Consider the following 13507-nt stretch of genomic DNA (forward strand, 5'->3'; position numbering starts at 1 on the left):
CCTTTCGTAAGAATCGTCACATGGTCAAAATGGAGACAGCAGTGAGGAACAACAAAATGTTAATTAAAGGCTGAATATTTCTTAATGTATTTTTTTTCGGATGTGTTTTGAGCACCGTGTAAACACATTTAATGTTTGACCATGGCCAAAAATAATCAATTTTTAAATCATCTTAGTTGTGATCTCACTACACTGATCACATTTAGGTATGAATCCTTGTTCTGCCTGCAGTACTATAACCTTTTTAAGAAATGTTATTCTGGAAAACATTTTGTAAAATAGCTAAAAAAGATGGTTTGATATTAATCAGCCGTGACTAATACAGAAGGTCCTCGGGTTACGTCAATCCTGAGTTACGATACATTTAGCATTGAGCAAGTTGGTTACGACACATCTCCCATTTACTGTATGAAGCCTTGTTTCGACTTAAGTTGTTTTTGCGTCGTAAACGTCGTAACGTGAACTTCGTGTTTGGTGTGTGCGGTGCGGCAGAAGAATACACGGTTACGCGGCTCGGGACCGAGGAGGATAGGTGTTAGGATAGGATCAGTGCTTACAGTATGGTATTTACGTACAGTATGTACGTATGTTCCGACTTACACCGAAAATCGGTTTACGACGCGACGTAGGAACGGATCAACGTCGTAAGTCGAGGACCCCCTGTATAGTAATAAATAAATACTTTAATTCATTCATTCATTCCAGGTCAGGGTTGCGGTGGGTCCGGAGCCTACCTGGAATCACTGGGTGCAAGGTGGGAACACAGCCTGGAGGAGGCGCCAGTTCTTCCGATAAATACATTGCAGCTATATAAAAAATGTATTTCCATCAGTTGAGTCTTAAAGGTGAATAAACCAGATGAGTTTAAGTCTGTGTTTTTATGCCATTAGTGACATTTTATGTCACAGTTTCATTTTAAAATACACGGAAATTACATTCATTTATTCATTATCTGTTCAGACCCTTATCCAGTTCAGGGTCGCGGTGGGTCCAGAGCCTACCTGGAATCATTGGGCACAAGGCGGGAATACACCCTGGAGGGGGCGCCAGTCCTTCACAGGGCAACACACACACACACATTCACACCTACAGACACTTTTGAGTCGCCAATCCACCTACCAACGTGTGTTTTTGGACTCTGGGAGGAAACCCACGCAGACACAGGGAGAAAACACCAACTGCTCACAGACAGTCACTCGGAGCGGGAATCGAACCCACAACCTCCAGGCCCCTGGAGCTGTGTGACTGCGACACTAACCTGCTGCGCTACGGAAATTTGTTTGTTGTAATTTGCTGTGAAATTTCTCCTGACAGAAAGGGGTAGGACAGTTGGAATGTACAAATAAATTATGACTGTTTCTGGTAAATAAGACCAAATGAATGTTAGGTGTTCTATAGTTTTATTTGACTCTATCTGCTGTCCTCACCTCTCCCTTGAGCTTTTCCGGTGGGATTCTAAATGTGGTGAAAGCTACAGTGAACTGGATGATGTGTTAATTGGAGCCCCACTTTTGTTGTGGTTTGTCATGTCATTTGAACCTTGACTGTAATTCCGCAGCATAAGAAGGAAACCTTATTAATGGCACAGTGAAAGTGTGTGTGTGTGTTTGTGTGTTTGTCTGCCCTTTGTTGTGGCATGCTGGTTCGAAGGCCAGCGTTCCTACAGTTCTGCTGTTTATAGTTTAATGAGTGACAGCTCCCTCCGGGGCGTGGGTGTGTTTTTGTTTGGGGTGCACTTTGTGCACCAGTGCATTTCTCTGCTGGAAAATCTCATTAATGCACCTAAGCACAAACACAAAAACGACACACACATTGGTCTACAAAATCAACCTCAGAGCAAACAATTCTTTTCATCTTCAACACTTACACATTCCGCTTTGACTCCTCTCTCCGTTAGTGCTTTTGCAACCAATTACAGCAGTAGACGCTACATTTATAACCAACAAAACACACCTGTCCTATAGGGGGTCTCTCTCATTTCAAAGATTCAGGGTTGTTTAGCTCCAACTATTACTATAAATATTGATGGCAATAAGAATAAAAATACAGAATACATTTTACTTTATTCACATTTCTTATTTCTGAGTAAAACCAGACGTTTGGCCAGGACCTGATTTTATCAGTGGATATCTAACAGGAAGTGTTTTAACTGTGTAATCAATCGTCATAGGAGGCTTTACGGGAAGAAAAAGTCACATGATCTATGCTTGATCTAGAACTAACTTAAATTGCCTTGCTCAAGGGTGGAATTTGTAGTGTCATTGCTTTGTTGTGTGAGTCCGGAGCCTATACGCAAATCACTGGGTGCAAACAAGGAACACACCCTGGACGGGGCACCAGTCTATCACAGGGCATCATACCTATGAATAGCTTGATCACACCTACAAACATGTTTCTGGACTGTGGGAAATAACTGGAGCACTTGGAGAAAACCAAGCAGTCAGTGACTCAAGGCTGAGTTTAAATCCTCAACCAGACGACCCTGGAGCTACCAGTGGTGTCAGCGTTCTGACGCTAACAAATTGGTTAAGAGCCAAAAGCGCTAATCAACTGTGCCCCCACACTGTCATTCTGTAACGTTGATATTAGACATTCTACGGTAATCAATGGTGGTTCATCTGTTATAAACTTTTCCAGTGTGCATTTGAGTTTTGAATCTTCAGCCTGAAGTGGGATGTGTTGAATGTGATGTGTTACATTCATCACCTGTTTAACTGGTCAGCACTTTGCTAATCTTCACGGGGTGAAGTGCCACAGTCTGTTGTGCGCAGCATTGTAGTACATTCATGCCACTTTGAAAGACACAAAGAGAGAGCAAGAAAAGGAGAAAGTTAAAGAACAAATGGGAGAGTATGGGTAAGAACGGTCTTTTATTTCATTTATTTATTTATTTATTTATTTTTTATTTGTTTAATGCAGTACATGGACTGTGTTTCAGCTAAGGGGACAGATGGCCAACTCTCTCTCTCTCTTTCTCTTTCTCTTTCTCTCAGTCTCTGAGCTCTGTGTTCCAGCCCTGGGCGTTTTCATTATGGTCTGTGTTTTATCATGTTTCCTTATTTGTTCCTGTTATATGAATATATACTTATTCTTGAAGTAATATGGGACATATGTTTTGTTGCCCAAGCCTTGCCATTTTTTATAACAAACACCTTATATATATCAGCCTTTCATTTTTACTAGGCCTAATCTAATACCTTACGTCTGCAGTGATGACCTCCCTAGATGTTTGCCACTTTTCTCTGGGCTTCTGAGAAACTTGAGAACTGCCCCCACAACAATTCCACTGCTCCACATGAACTGACACACATTAGCATTGCATTAGCAGCACTGACAGGCCACTGTTCTAGAGTTTTCTCCACTTACTGTGAGACATGAGACACTTCAGTGCGCTGGCACAGCCAGTGAAACACTTGGCTTCAACATGGACTAAAAATGACCACACACTGTAAACAATGGCTTTTGTTCAGTAAATTTCCTGGTGAGTTCAGCAGCTTTAAGGTGCACCGAGATGTTAATTTGTGGACACACAGCTGGCCTCATCTGCTCTGAAAAGTATGGATTATAAAGTGTTGCTCTGGAGCAGCTGCAGTCCAGTTTTATCTCACCATGCTCTATGCCAAGTGTGAGCTAGTGGAGTGAAACTCCCTCCAGCTTTGAGCTGTGCAACAGTAGAAATTCATTCTCTTGCATGACAACAACATCCTTTACTTTTGGGATGAGTTTGGGTGGTGTTTATGATCCAGAATGAATTCCCCATCATCAGTACCTGAGGTCACGAGCCTTCTCCAGGCTGCACTCAAATCATCTCAGATATACAAGCATATATCTAGAGCAGGTGCGTTCAAATCCGGGCCGTGGATCCAGGTTCCAGGCCAGGATTTTAAAATGGCTGGCCGATATGATGCTATGCAACTGCTAATGGACCTGACTAGCCAAGTATAGTGGCGTTCTGGCCGGTCATTGTAAAATCCTGGCATAAAAACCTGGAGCAAATGTCCAGATTTGAGGACCTCTGCCCTACCCCAATGTTCTCCCAGAAGAATAGATGTTGTTACTGCTGCTAAAGGGGATAAATTCCTGATTAATGTTTTCCATTTCAGAAGAAACGTTGAATTATGCAGGTGTCCACTAACAAGGCCATGTGGTGAAGAACTTATAAATCAGTCCCGGGTAACTCAGAACCATCTTCAATATAACAAATCCAGGCCTACACATTCAGTATGTGACCGGCTTTTCCCAGGATTCCAAGTCGGCTAATGGAACACTTCCACCGTCCTTCCAGTAATAGGCTGTCACTGGTGTATGCTGTAATTGGTTTGCCTGTTTAAATGGGTAATTGTCCTCTCAGCAGCCTCCATCATGCATCTGGCATTGCCTTAATCACAGTGACCAAGAGCTCTGTGTAGCAGCACTGTAGACCACATCGCACTCCGTAGGGAGGTGTGGAGCTTAATTACGTCCTCCCTTCCAAAAATAGAGAAATAAATAAGTAGATAACATAAGCGTGCGCCTGAAACCTGGGCAGGGTGTAATTACACGATTGCTGTAATGTTCTAAGCAACATTTTCTATAACCCAGCTTATTAAAGGATGCGATGGCGCTAATTAAGCTGTTTGCATTTGAAATGCTTGGATCAGGGCTACAGTAAACCAAATCTTTCATGAACAGATCTGTTTGCAGTTATGGTGATAAATAGAGCTGGAGAGCCACAACAGTTTATGCATTATAAAATAGTCATATAGAGGCGCAACTGGTAGTGTCATGGTCACACAGCTACAGGGACCTGGAGGTTGTGGGTTCAAGCCCCGCACCAGGTGACTTTCTGTGAGGAGTTTGGTGTGTTAGGTTTCCTCTGGGTGCTCCGGCTTCTTCCCACAGGCCAAACATGCTACTCCAGTGTCCATAATTGTGAATGTGTGTTTCCCTGCGAAGGACTAGCGCCCCCTCCAGGGTGTCCTCCTGCCTTTCACCTAGTGATTCCGGATATGCTCCAGACCCAGCGCAACCCTGAATGCGGTTATGGACAATGAATGAATGAAAATACACATACGTTTACTAGCTTTTATACACTTAACAGTTTTAAACACCTCTTTCCTATACTTACTTTAAAGTGCACCCATTGTGCTTCCAAAGGTTCTGCAGCATTTGTAGTCAGAAAAAAGCATGAAATAAAATGTGAAACTGCACACATATGTATAGGATCAGCTTGCTCAATGCTAAGTGTGAGCCTGGAGGGAGAGGTTTGAAGCCCCTAACTTTGAGCAGTGGACCAATGGATCGATATTCTCTGGAGTGATGGAGCACCATCTAATGCTTTTGGGCTGATTTGGTGTGGTGTATATTATTCATAACTCAATAACCCAATTTCATCCATTAAATACTAACCCTGCAGTTTCCTAATACCTAGAACCTTCATCACTGTGTCTAGAGCTTCTTTGGTGGCAGAGTTGTGTGTGAGTTTTGCAGAGAGTTTGAATGGAGAAGCTGCAGGAGCAGCCTGAGGAACCAGAAATCTAAATCATTGTGGTTGTTTCTAACTCACATTAACAAGAGGCAACACTGATTATTATATACATGGATTCTGGTCACTGGGAAGAACAGCAGTATGAATTAAAAGAGCAATATGTAATCTATTTACTGTACTAAACCATAAAATGACCAGGGAGTGTCATCAGAGATTAAGAAAACAATGCTAACTGTAAACACTGACATCTCTGACAGCAGTTCTACAGCCAGTATGGTCTTCTTTGGGAAGTGTTGATTTCGGATCTGAACTTGGAACTTGGAATTTTGTCTTAGAATCCCGCCCATTGCCCAATCCTTGATAGTGTTTCTACATCACTGGTTACCAGGTATGAAACCCAATAGCAGCGGGCAGACTCAGACGCAGGAGTGTAAAATGAGAGTAAATATTAGTGATGTATTGGAAAGATGGAGGCCCAGCAGGACATTAAGATGGATGCCAAATTCCTGACACATCTGTACAGATTAAAGATGTAAACTCCATGGTTTGTATGTTTCTTAAAGAGGAAAGTGAGAAATAATAGATGTTTCAAAAGCTAACTTCAGCCTCACCTCTTCAGTCACCTCTTTAAGGTGGAACAGAAAATTCCCGCTGGCAAATAACACCAATATTGGTCTTGTAATCGGACACATTTTTAATGGAATTTAGTGATTCCACCTTTCCAAAATAAAACAGCTGCCTCCTAAAATGACATTTAAGGTGGAAAGAGAAAAACATCTGTAAAGAAGATAACATCAGTGCCATTTAGTAAAACATTTAATGTGGAAATGGAATGTCAAATTTGAACCTGGCGAATACATGAAAACCAGCAGTGGTTCGTTCACTATTTTGCCTTTCGCTAACGTAGGTAGATATCAGTGGCGGATGCTGGTCTTTCAAGGAGGGGAAGCTCAATTTCGGCCCACATCATAAAATGTGTCGATTTATACGTAAATTCTACCCTCTGTTCCTTTTTAAGAAAATGATCTGTGACCCTGTCGTACCAACAACGCGTCTTTTCCAGGGACTTGACTAGTGTCCTCTCAATGGCCAGCAGAGCTAGGCTGCTTAAACGGCCTTGGCCCATGTGAAGTGTGTCCGCCTGTGCTCCCACGGATCTTTCCACCAAAGGATCGCTGATTCGCTCATTTCGCTGTCAATCAAAAAGGGATTCAGCCTCAGACAGATCATCCAATCATCATGCAGAAGCTGAGCGTCCGGGCCAGCCGAGGCCAGCCCACTGCCCCATAGACCCCCAGAGACACTGAGCGTCCGATGGGCAGGACAAAGCCCAGCATTTATCCAATGACTCGTCTCGTTTCGCTGCACTTCGCTGCTTCGCTATTGAACTCTGTGGACGCTCAGCGTCCTCACTGTTTAAAGCACCGTGAAGCTGCGCAAATAATTGAGAGGAAAGATGCGTCTTTACCAGTGATAAGAAGCTGATTCTGAACAAAAGTTGAGCGCGTTGTAGTGCATATTTATTCAATGACATGTACACACAACAGTATATATTTGATGACTTATTTTTTGACATTTTAGGGGAAGCTGAGCATCCCTTGCAGTCTTAGAGCAATCGCCTCTGGTAGATATATAATGTACATTATCTAGGTAAATAGGCTGGCTATGCCATAGTCTTTTTAGCTTTATAGAGACAAAATTCAGCGGTGCATGTTCATGTAGGTTTAGTGTCCTCAACCTGGCAACCCATTGAGCATTGCATTTGGGAAAGAGAGGGATTGGGCCAGGAAAGTCTCCAGTGTTTTGAATTTGGAATGCGGCAGCCATTTTAAACACTAGCTGTCAGTATTACAGATAGCTCCTTTATAGGCATACTGCCACACATTGTTTTCCCTCTAAAACCTAAGATCTTTGGTAGTTTTTATCTCCCGATTGTCATGATGTTTTTGTTCCTTTGTTTGATTCAAAAGCAAACGACTCTTTATAAACCCTCAGGGTGTTTATCTGTTGTGTAGGTAGATATGTTTAAAATGTGCTTTAGTGTGTTAATGAAATGAATGTGGCGTCTGACAAATGGTCATATTCAAAGCAACTTACAAGTTTAAAATGACATACGTAGGCCAATGCAGTGTTGGGAGTCTTGCCCAATGGTATATTGTAGTGTTCGTGTCTTTGTGGAAATCAGTAGTGTTAACGTTGTATTAACCCCACAGAGTGGTCCTCAAGAGTGCAGTGTAAACTTGGTGACACGAGCATCAGCTGAATTTTACAAAGTCATCCCACTTTTCCTCTTTGGCACTGCGGATGAGCTTAGCCTAAACCCATCATTAAATGTCAAGCTTAAGCTACTCTTCTTGTCTGCAGCTTCCATGACGTGACTCAGGCTGCAAAGCTCTGCAGGGGAAGTGATGTCATTCCTGGAGTGTTTCTCTCTGATATAACACACCTGGGGAGGTTTCACAAAGCAGGATTTCAGGACGAAACCAGAGACTGTAGTGCTGCGTCCCTCCAGGACCTTAGTGAGACACTCCAGCTCTGGAGTGTGACCAGTAAACGTGTGCTTTAAGGAATATCCACAGGGAAGTGTAGAAGATGTGAGAACCCTGTTCATCTGTCCAGTCAGCTGTGTCATCCCTGCTGTCTGCTGCCAAGCTGTGATGTCCAGAGGGTGGTGTGGACCATAGTCTACAAACCTACTGCAGAAACCTCAGGCTTATTTTTAGCTCGGGCCTTATTGGGGTCACAGTGGGTAGTGTCACACACTGTAAACGCTCAGCTCTTTTTTACACACACACACTCAAATCGCCCTTGGCAACCACAGACCTTCTGTGAGAACAAACACACACGGTCAGTCCATTCTCTCTCACAAAGCTGATGTCATGAAAGTGCAGATTAAAAGTGACGTCACTTCCATTCTTTGCTGATGCTGGTAGAGCTTTATTGGCAAATCAATGAATGAGAAAGGACAGCAGCCTTCTGGCCATGTTCTCTCTTCACTCTGTTGTCCAGCCACACAGTCAAAGAGACTTTCAACACAAAGCCTGCTCAGCATTTTCATGACAGTATGTGTATATTATCACATGTCATCACTTATCAAACACCTGAAAATGTAGTAAAGTCATTTAATGTCATTATAAAATATTCAAAGTCATTTTGAAGCATTAATTTTGAGCCATTCTTCATATTTTTAAAGGGCTGTGTCAGGAAACGCGGGGGCGGACGCACATGCTAAAACACAGTGAACTTTAATTTATAAAAGAATATAACAAAACGGAGAGATTATGATAAGACAACAAACAGAGGGCTAACTGAGACATGGACAAAGGAGCTAAGCTAACTAAACTAGGACACAGAGTTAAATGTGTACTGAATAGACTAAAAGTAAACATGGAGTGCTAAACAGTGCTAAAGGGACAGAGACTAGAGAACTAACAAACTAACAGGACAGAGAGCTAAACAGACTGAAGAGGAATACAGACAAACTAGAGATAGAGACGATAGAGACAGACAGACCTGATTGAGCGACAATAGAAGCGAAATAAGACTGGGAATTGGAATGAGAACGAGAACAAATGACAGACAGGTGGAAGTGATACAAGGAGACTTAAATACTAAACACAGATGAGACGCACCTGAGACAGATAACGAGGGGGCGGAAGAAAGGCGGGACATAGGCGGAGACATGGACAACAACAAACGGAGCCATGTGCTGAGAGAGCACATGGCAGGGAAAACAGACATGACAGGACGAGGGCGTGACAGGCTGTTTATTAAACGAAAGAATAATAAAGAAAATATGATACAAAATGATACAAGGTTTAATTACGACTGTGACAAGACACAAAATGTACGTCTATATCTATTATAGCAGTATAACACGGACATAAAATGCATCTGAAATAGATTGTTTTGCCTGAAATAAGATTTAAAAAAAAAAAAGGTTATTCCCTGTATTTTTCTTGCTGTTTATGGATTGTTTCTCTGTCAGAGGCTCTGACTTTTTTGGACTGATACTGTGTGCGTAGACCAGCTGGTCCCCACCGTGTAAATCATAACTTAAAACATGTCTTCACTTTAAAACGTAAAGTTAAGGCTGTGGTTATGGTTATGGATAAGCAAGTTGTTTTTTTTTGTAAAATGCATTCATAAATCACCACAAAATGAATGCAAGTCTATGTAATGTCCCCTCAATTCACAGATACCAATATGTGTGTATGTATGTGTGTATGCCTCTGCAGTCTGTGAGAAAATGCTGCCACAGAAAGAATCAGCTGCTGTAGTGATGAACATCTGCAGCCTACACATGGATATGCACACACACACACACACACACACCATGTTCACACTATCCCCTGAGGGGCTGATTCAAAACATGTCTCCCTTGACCCACTCATATTTAAAGCATGTACCGTAACATTTAAGAGCATAGTAAATTAATTACATAGAGCATGACCTGTTTGTTTGGTACTGAGCTTGTCTTTTTAGAGATTCTTAAACAGAAGCCTGGTGACCCTCAATTTTCTACCTCATTGTGTCTGAGTATTAGTTTGGAGACAGCTCGTGTAATTGGTGAATTTTATCAATTAATAATTATAATTTTATAATGAAATTGGGGAATTTCTTTATAGGCGGCACGGTGGCGCAGCAGGTAGTGTCGCAGTCACACAGCTCCAGGAGGTTGTGGGCTCGATTCTCGCTCCGGGTGACTGTCTGTGAGGAGTGTGGTGTGTTCTCTCTGTGTCTGCGTGGGTTTCCTCCGGGTGACTGTCTGTGAGGAGTGTGGTGTGTTCTCTCTGTGTCTGCGTGGGTTTCCTCCGGGTGCTCCGGTTTCCTCCCACGGTCCAGGAACACACGTTGGTAGGTGGATTGGCGACTCAAAAGTGTCTGTAGGTGTGAGTGTGTGAGTGAATGTGTATGTGTGTCTGTGTTGCCCTGTGAAGGACTGGCGCCCCCTCCAGGGTGTATTCCCGTCTTGCGACCAATGATTCTCTGGACTCACCGCGACCCTGAATTGGATAAGGGTTACAGATAATGAATGAATGAATGAATTTCTTTATGGTGGACCAACTGTGGACGTAGACGTTAATGTACATTCGTATGATCAGCTTTCACATGAGCCTGAGGTCACCATTACCAATTCCACACTTCAGTTAGAGAGGTATAAAGCACGCTAGCACTGTGTTCTTGGGAGTACATTTGGGATTTGGCATGAGTTTGAATGGTGTTTGATCCAGAACTATATTTCACAACAGCACCAACCCTCACTAATGCTCTCGTGGCTTAGTCTGAATTCTGAAATGAACCGTCCAACATCTAGTGTAGAGTAGAGGCAGTTACCGCAGCCGAGGGTACAACCACCCTTATTAAAACACTTCGGTTTGGATGTGTCTATTTACATTTCTCACTTGCGTGATTTAATAATTTGTTAAAGTCATGTGAGATGCACAGCCAGGAGCTGTGGGTGGATGTGAGGTGTTTAAGTGCTGTGTTGTGAGCGAAGGTGAGGTAATACCAGGGTTGCTGTTAAAGTGTCGTAACGGTTTATGAGGCAGCAGAAGGTTGATGGTCTGTTTTACAGTGACAGGCAGTGCATAAAATCTTGGGCAGAGAGTAGAGCAGTGCTCGGGAATTTGATAGAAACAGCAGAACCATATTACACATGCTGCAAATGAAGTTAAGATTTCTACTGCTGGGCAGCATGAGCATGATGGCACTGCAGCTGGGGTTGTGGGTTCAATCTCCACTTCTCCACGGGTCTTTGCACGTTTCCTCTGGGTTCTCCAAATTCCTCCCACAGTCCAACAACACATGTTGGTAGGTGGAGTAGCTTTGTGAAATTGGTGTAATAGGTGTGTGTGTGTGGTTGCCCTGTTGACTGTGGATTTTGTTTTGTGCCCAGTGAGTTCAGATAGGTTCCCGATCCACTACGATGTAGCTCAGGATGAAATAACGTAATGACTGCCGTCTAATCAACGTTCTCTTAAGGTTGAAAATGAAAGTTGAAAAGACGTCCAAACACAGACATTGAAAAGACGACTATTAGACGTATTTTGGACGTCCATTGACGTTATTAATTGGTCCTGAAATAAATTACTCGTATAAAACGCGTTTTGGACGTCCACTGACGTTATCGATTGGTCACCACTTAACTAATTTATAAAGATGGATTCTGGACGTCCATTGACATTTAAAATATGTCCTTGACGGACAGACTACTTTTAGACCTATTTTGAACGTCCAGGGACGTTCCGTGTTTACTGGGAGTGAAATGCGCTCGTTGATGACCTACAAGGTGAGCTAAAAAGAGGTGTTTAATAATGTGTCCATCACTGTTGTACCTTTTTAAAGGTACATTTACACTGTTTGTACCTGTAGTGAACAATATACCTGTACATTACCTTTTTTTCTGAGAGTGTATGTGACCCATATCATTGATAAATATGGTTCCACAGAGAATATACAGGCTATATATGTGCAACTGAACATGTATTTTAAAAAAGCATACAGTGTAAGAATAAGGTACCCAGCACAGTTAATTCTGGTGATTTCTGTAGGTGATAGTAAGCACAGACGAAGCAGTAGTAAGTACAGTTACGGCAGTTAGTGTGCGGTAAGAGCTCTTAATTTGAGTTAGCTTCAGTTGTACCTCACGGTCACCTGAGTCTATCATTCAAACTCCTCTTAAGGACAAAGGGAGCTGAGGGGGCTGATGGAATACGTGCCGTGACAGTGTCAGGGGATATATAAACCTTCAGGGCTTTTTTTTTCCCCCCTCACTTTATTCTAATTTTCCTGATATAGCTTCATGTCAGCAGCTTGATTTAGATCTGGACATGAATTATTCAGCAGGAGATTACAGGTGTGATTAAACATGAGCTCATCAGCATAAAGATCGCACAGCAGCACTGAGTCTACAGCATCTCTGCTCCCTTGACCCCCCCACACACACACACATACACACAAAAAAAAGAAAAGAAAACGTACTTGATGCCTTGTAGCTCTCCAGCAACCGGCTTTTCTGTTCTGGCCATTTCTGCTGTTACGTGTTGGGTTAAGTGCTGAGATTCAGATGCCGAGCTGGTCATACATCAGTAAAACAGGCTCCAACTTCCCAGAGTCACACCACACTTAGTGATAAATATTTAAGTGTATTTTAGAGTAGATGTCCTTGGGTAGTTATTTGATAGAAGAAGAAAAACGCACTAATGAAATTCAAAAATCATCCAGTTCACAGTCATAGAACTGGACGTCACCTATGAAATACACTGAATGATCACTGGATTAGGAACAGCTACTTTGTATTTACACTCTTTGTCCATTTTGCAGTTCTAAAATTACGAACTGTAGTTCACCTGTTTGCCTGCATACTTTCCTATCCCCCCATTTCCCCTTTCTCTTCAGTGGTCAGGACCCCTCGACAGGCGTTGCAGTACTTCTTGAGTTTTTAAACACTGGGTCCACCCACTGTCCACTCATTGGTCCACCTTGTAGATGTTAAGTCAAAGACAGTAACTCATCTGCTGCTGCACAGTGTGTGTCGGTCGTCCTCTAGTCCATCATCAGTGGACACAGGGAACTGTTTGCTGGATAATTTTGGTTGGTGGACTTTTCTCAGTCTAGCAGTGACATTGAGGGCTTTAAAACTCTAGCAGCCCTGCTGTGTCTGATCCACCCATATTAGCACAACACACACTAATGCATCACCACCATGTCAGTGTCCACCACTGAAATGGCTTTTATGTCAGGAGGACTGAACGTCCGATTCACATCTAGAGTCTAGAATTATCCACTGGGCTCCAGTTCTCAGTTGTCTGCTGCCAACAGTTTTACATGGATTTTCCATTGTTAGAAGTACTGGCAACGTTTATTATAATAACAATAACTCATCAATGTATCCAGCCCTAGCACTAAAATGACTGTCCTTGTCTTGGTTCCAGAGACGGTGAGAGATAAACAAGCTGCGCCATGTGGGTGTGTGGGAGTGAGCGAATCTTTAGGGAGGAGTCAGAGCTCGGTACAAAAGCTTCTGTTAATGAAGCA

The 13507-nt window shown here is 42.7% G+C and overlaps 1 protein-coding gene across 2 annotated transcripts in view; it reads left to right on the forward strand.

Annotated features, from left to right (window-relative positions):
* The window catches only part of fgf13a (fibroblast growth factor 13a), a 167294-nt gene that overhangs the window by 20796 nt on the left and 132991 nt on the right, over window positions 1–13507 (forward strand). The gene's annotated exons all lie outside the window — the stretch shown is intronic.

This window comes from Hoplias malabaricus, chromosome 17 (genome assembly GCF_029633855.1).
Source record: "Hoplias malabaricus isolate fHopMal1 chromosome 17, fHopMal1.hap1, whole genome shotgun sequence".
Lineage (NCBI taxonomy): Eukaryota > Metazoa > Chordata > Actinopteri > Characiformes > Erythrinidae > Hoplias > Hoplias malabaricus.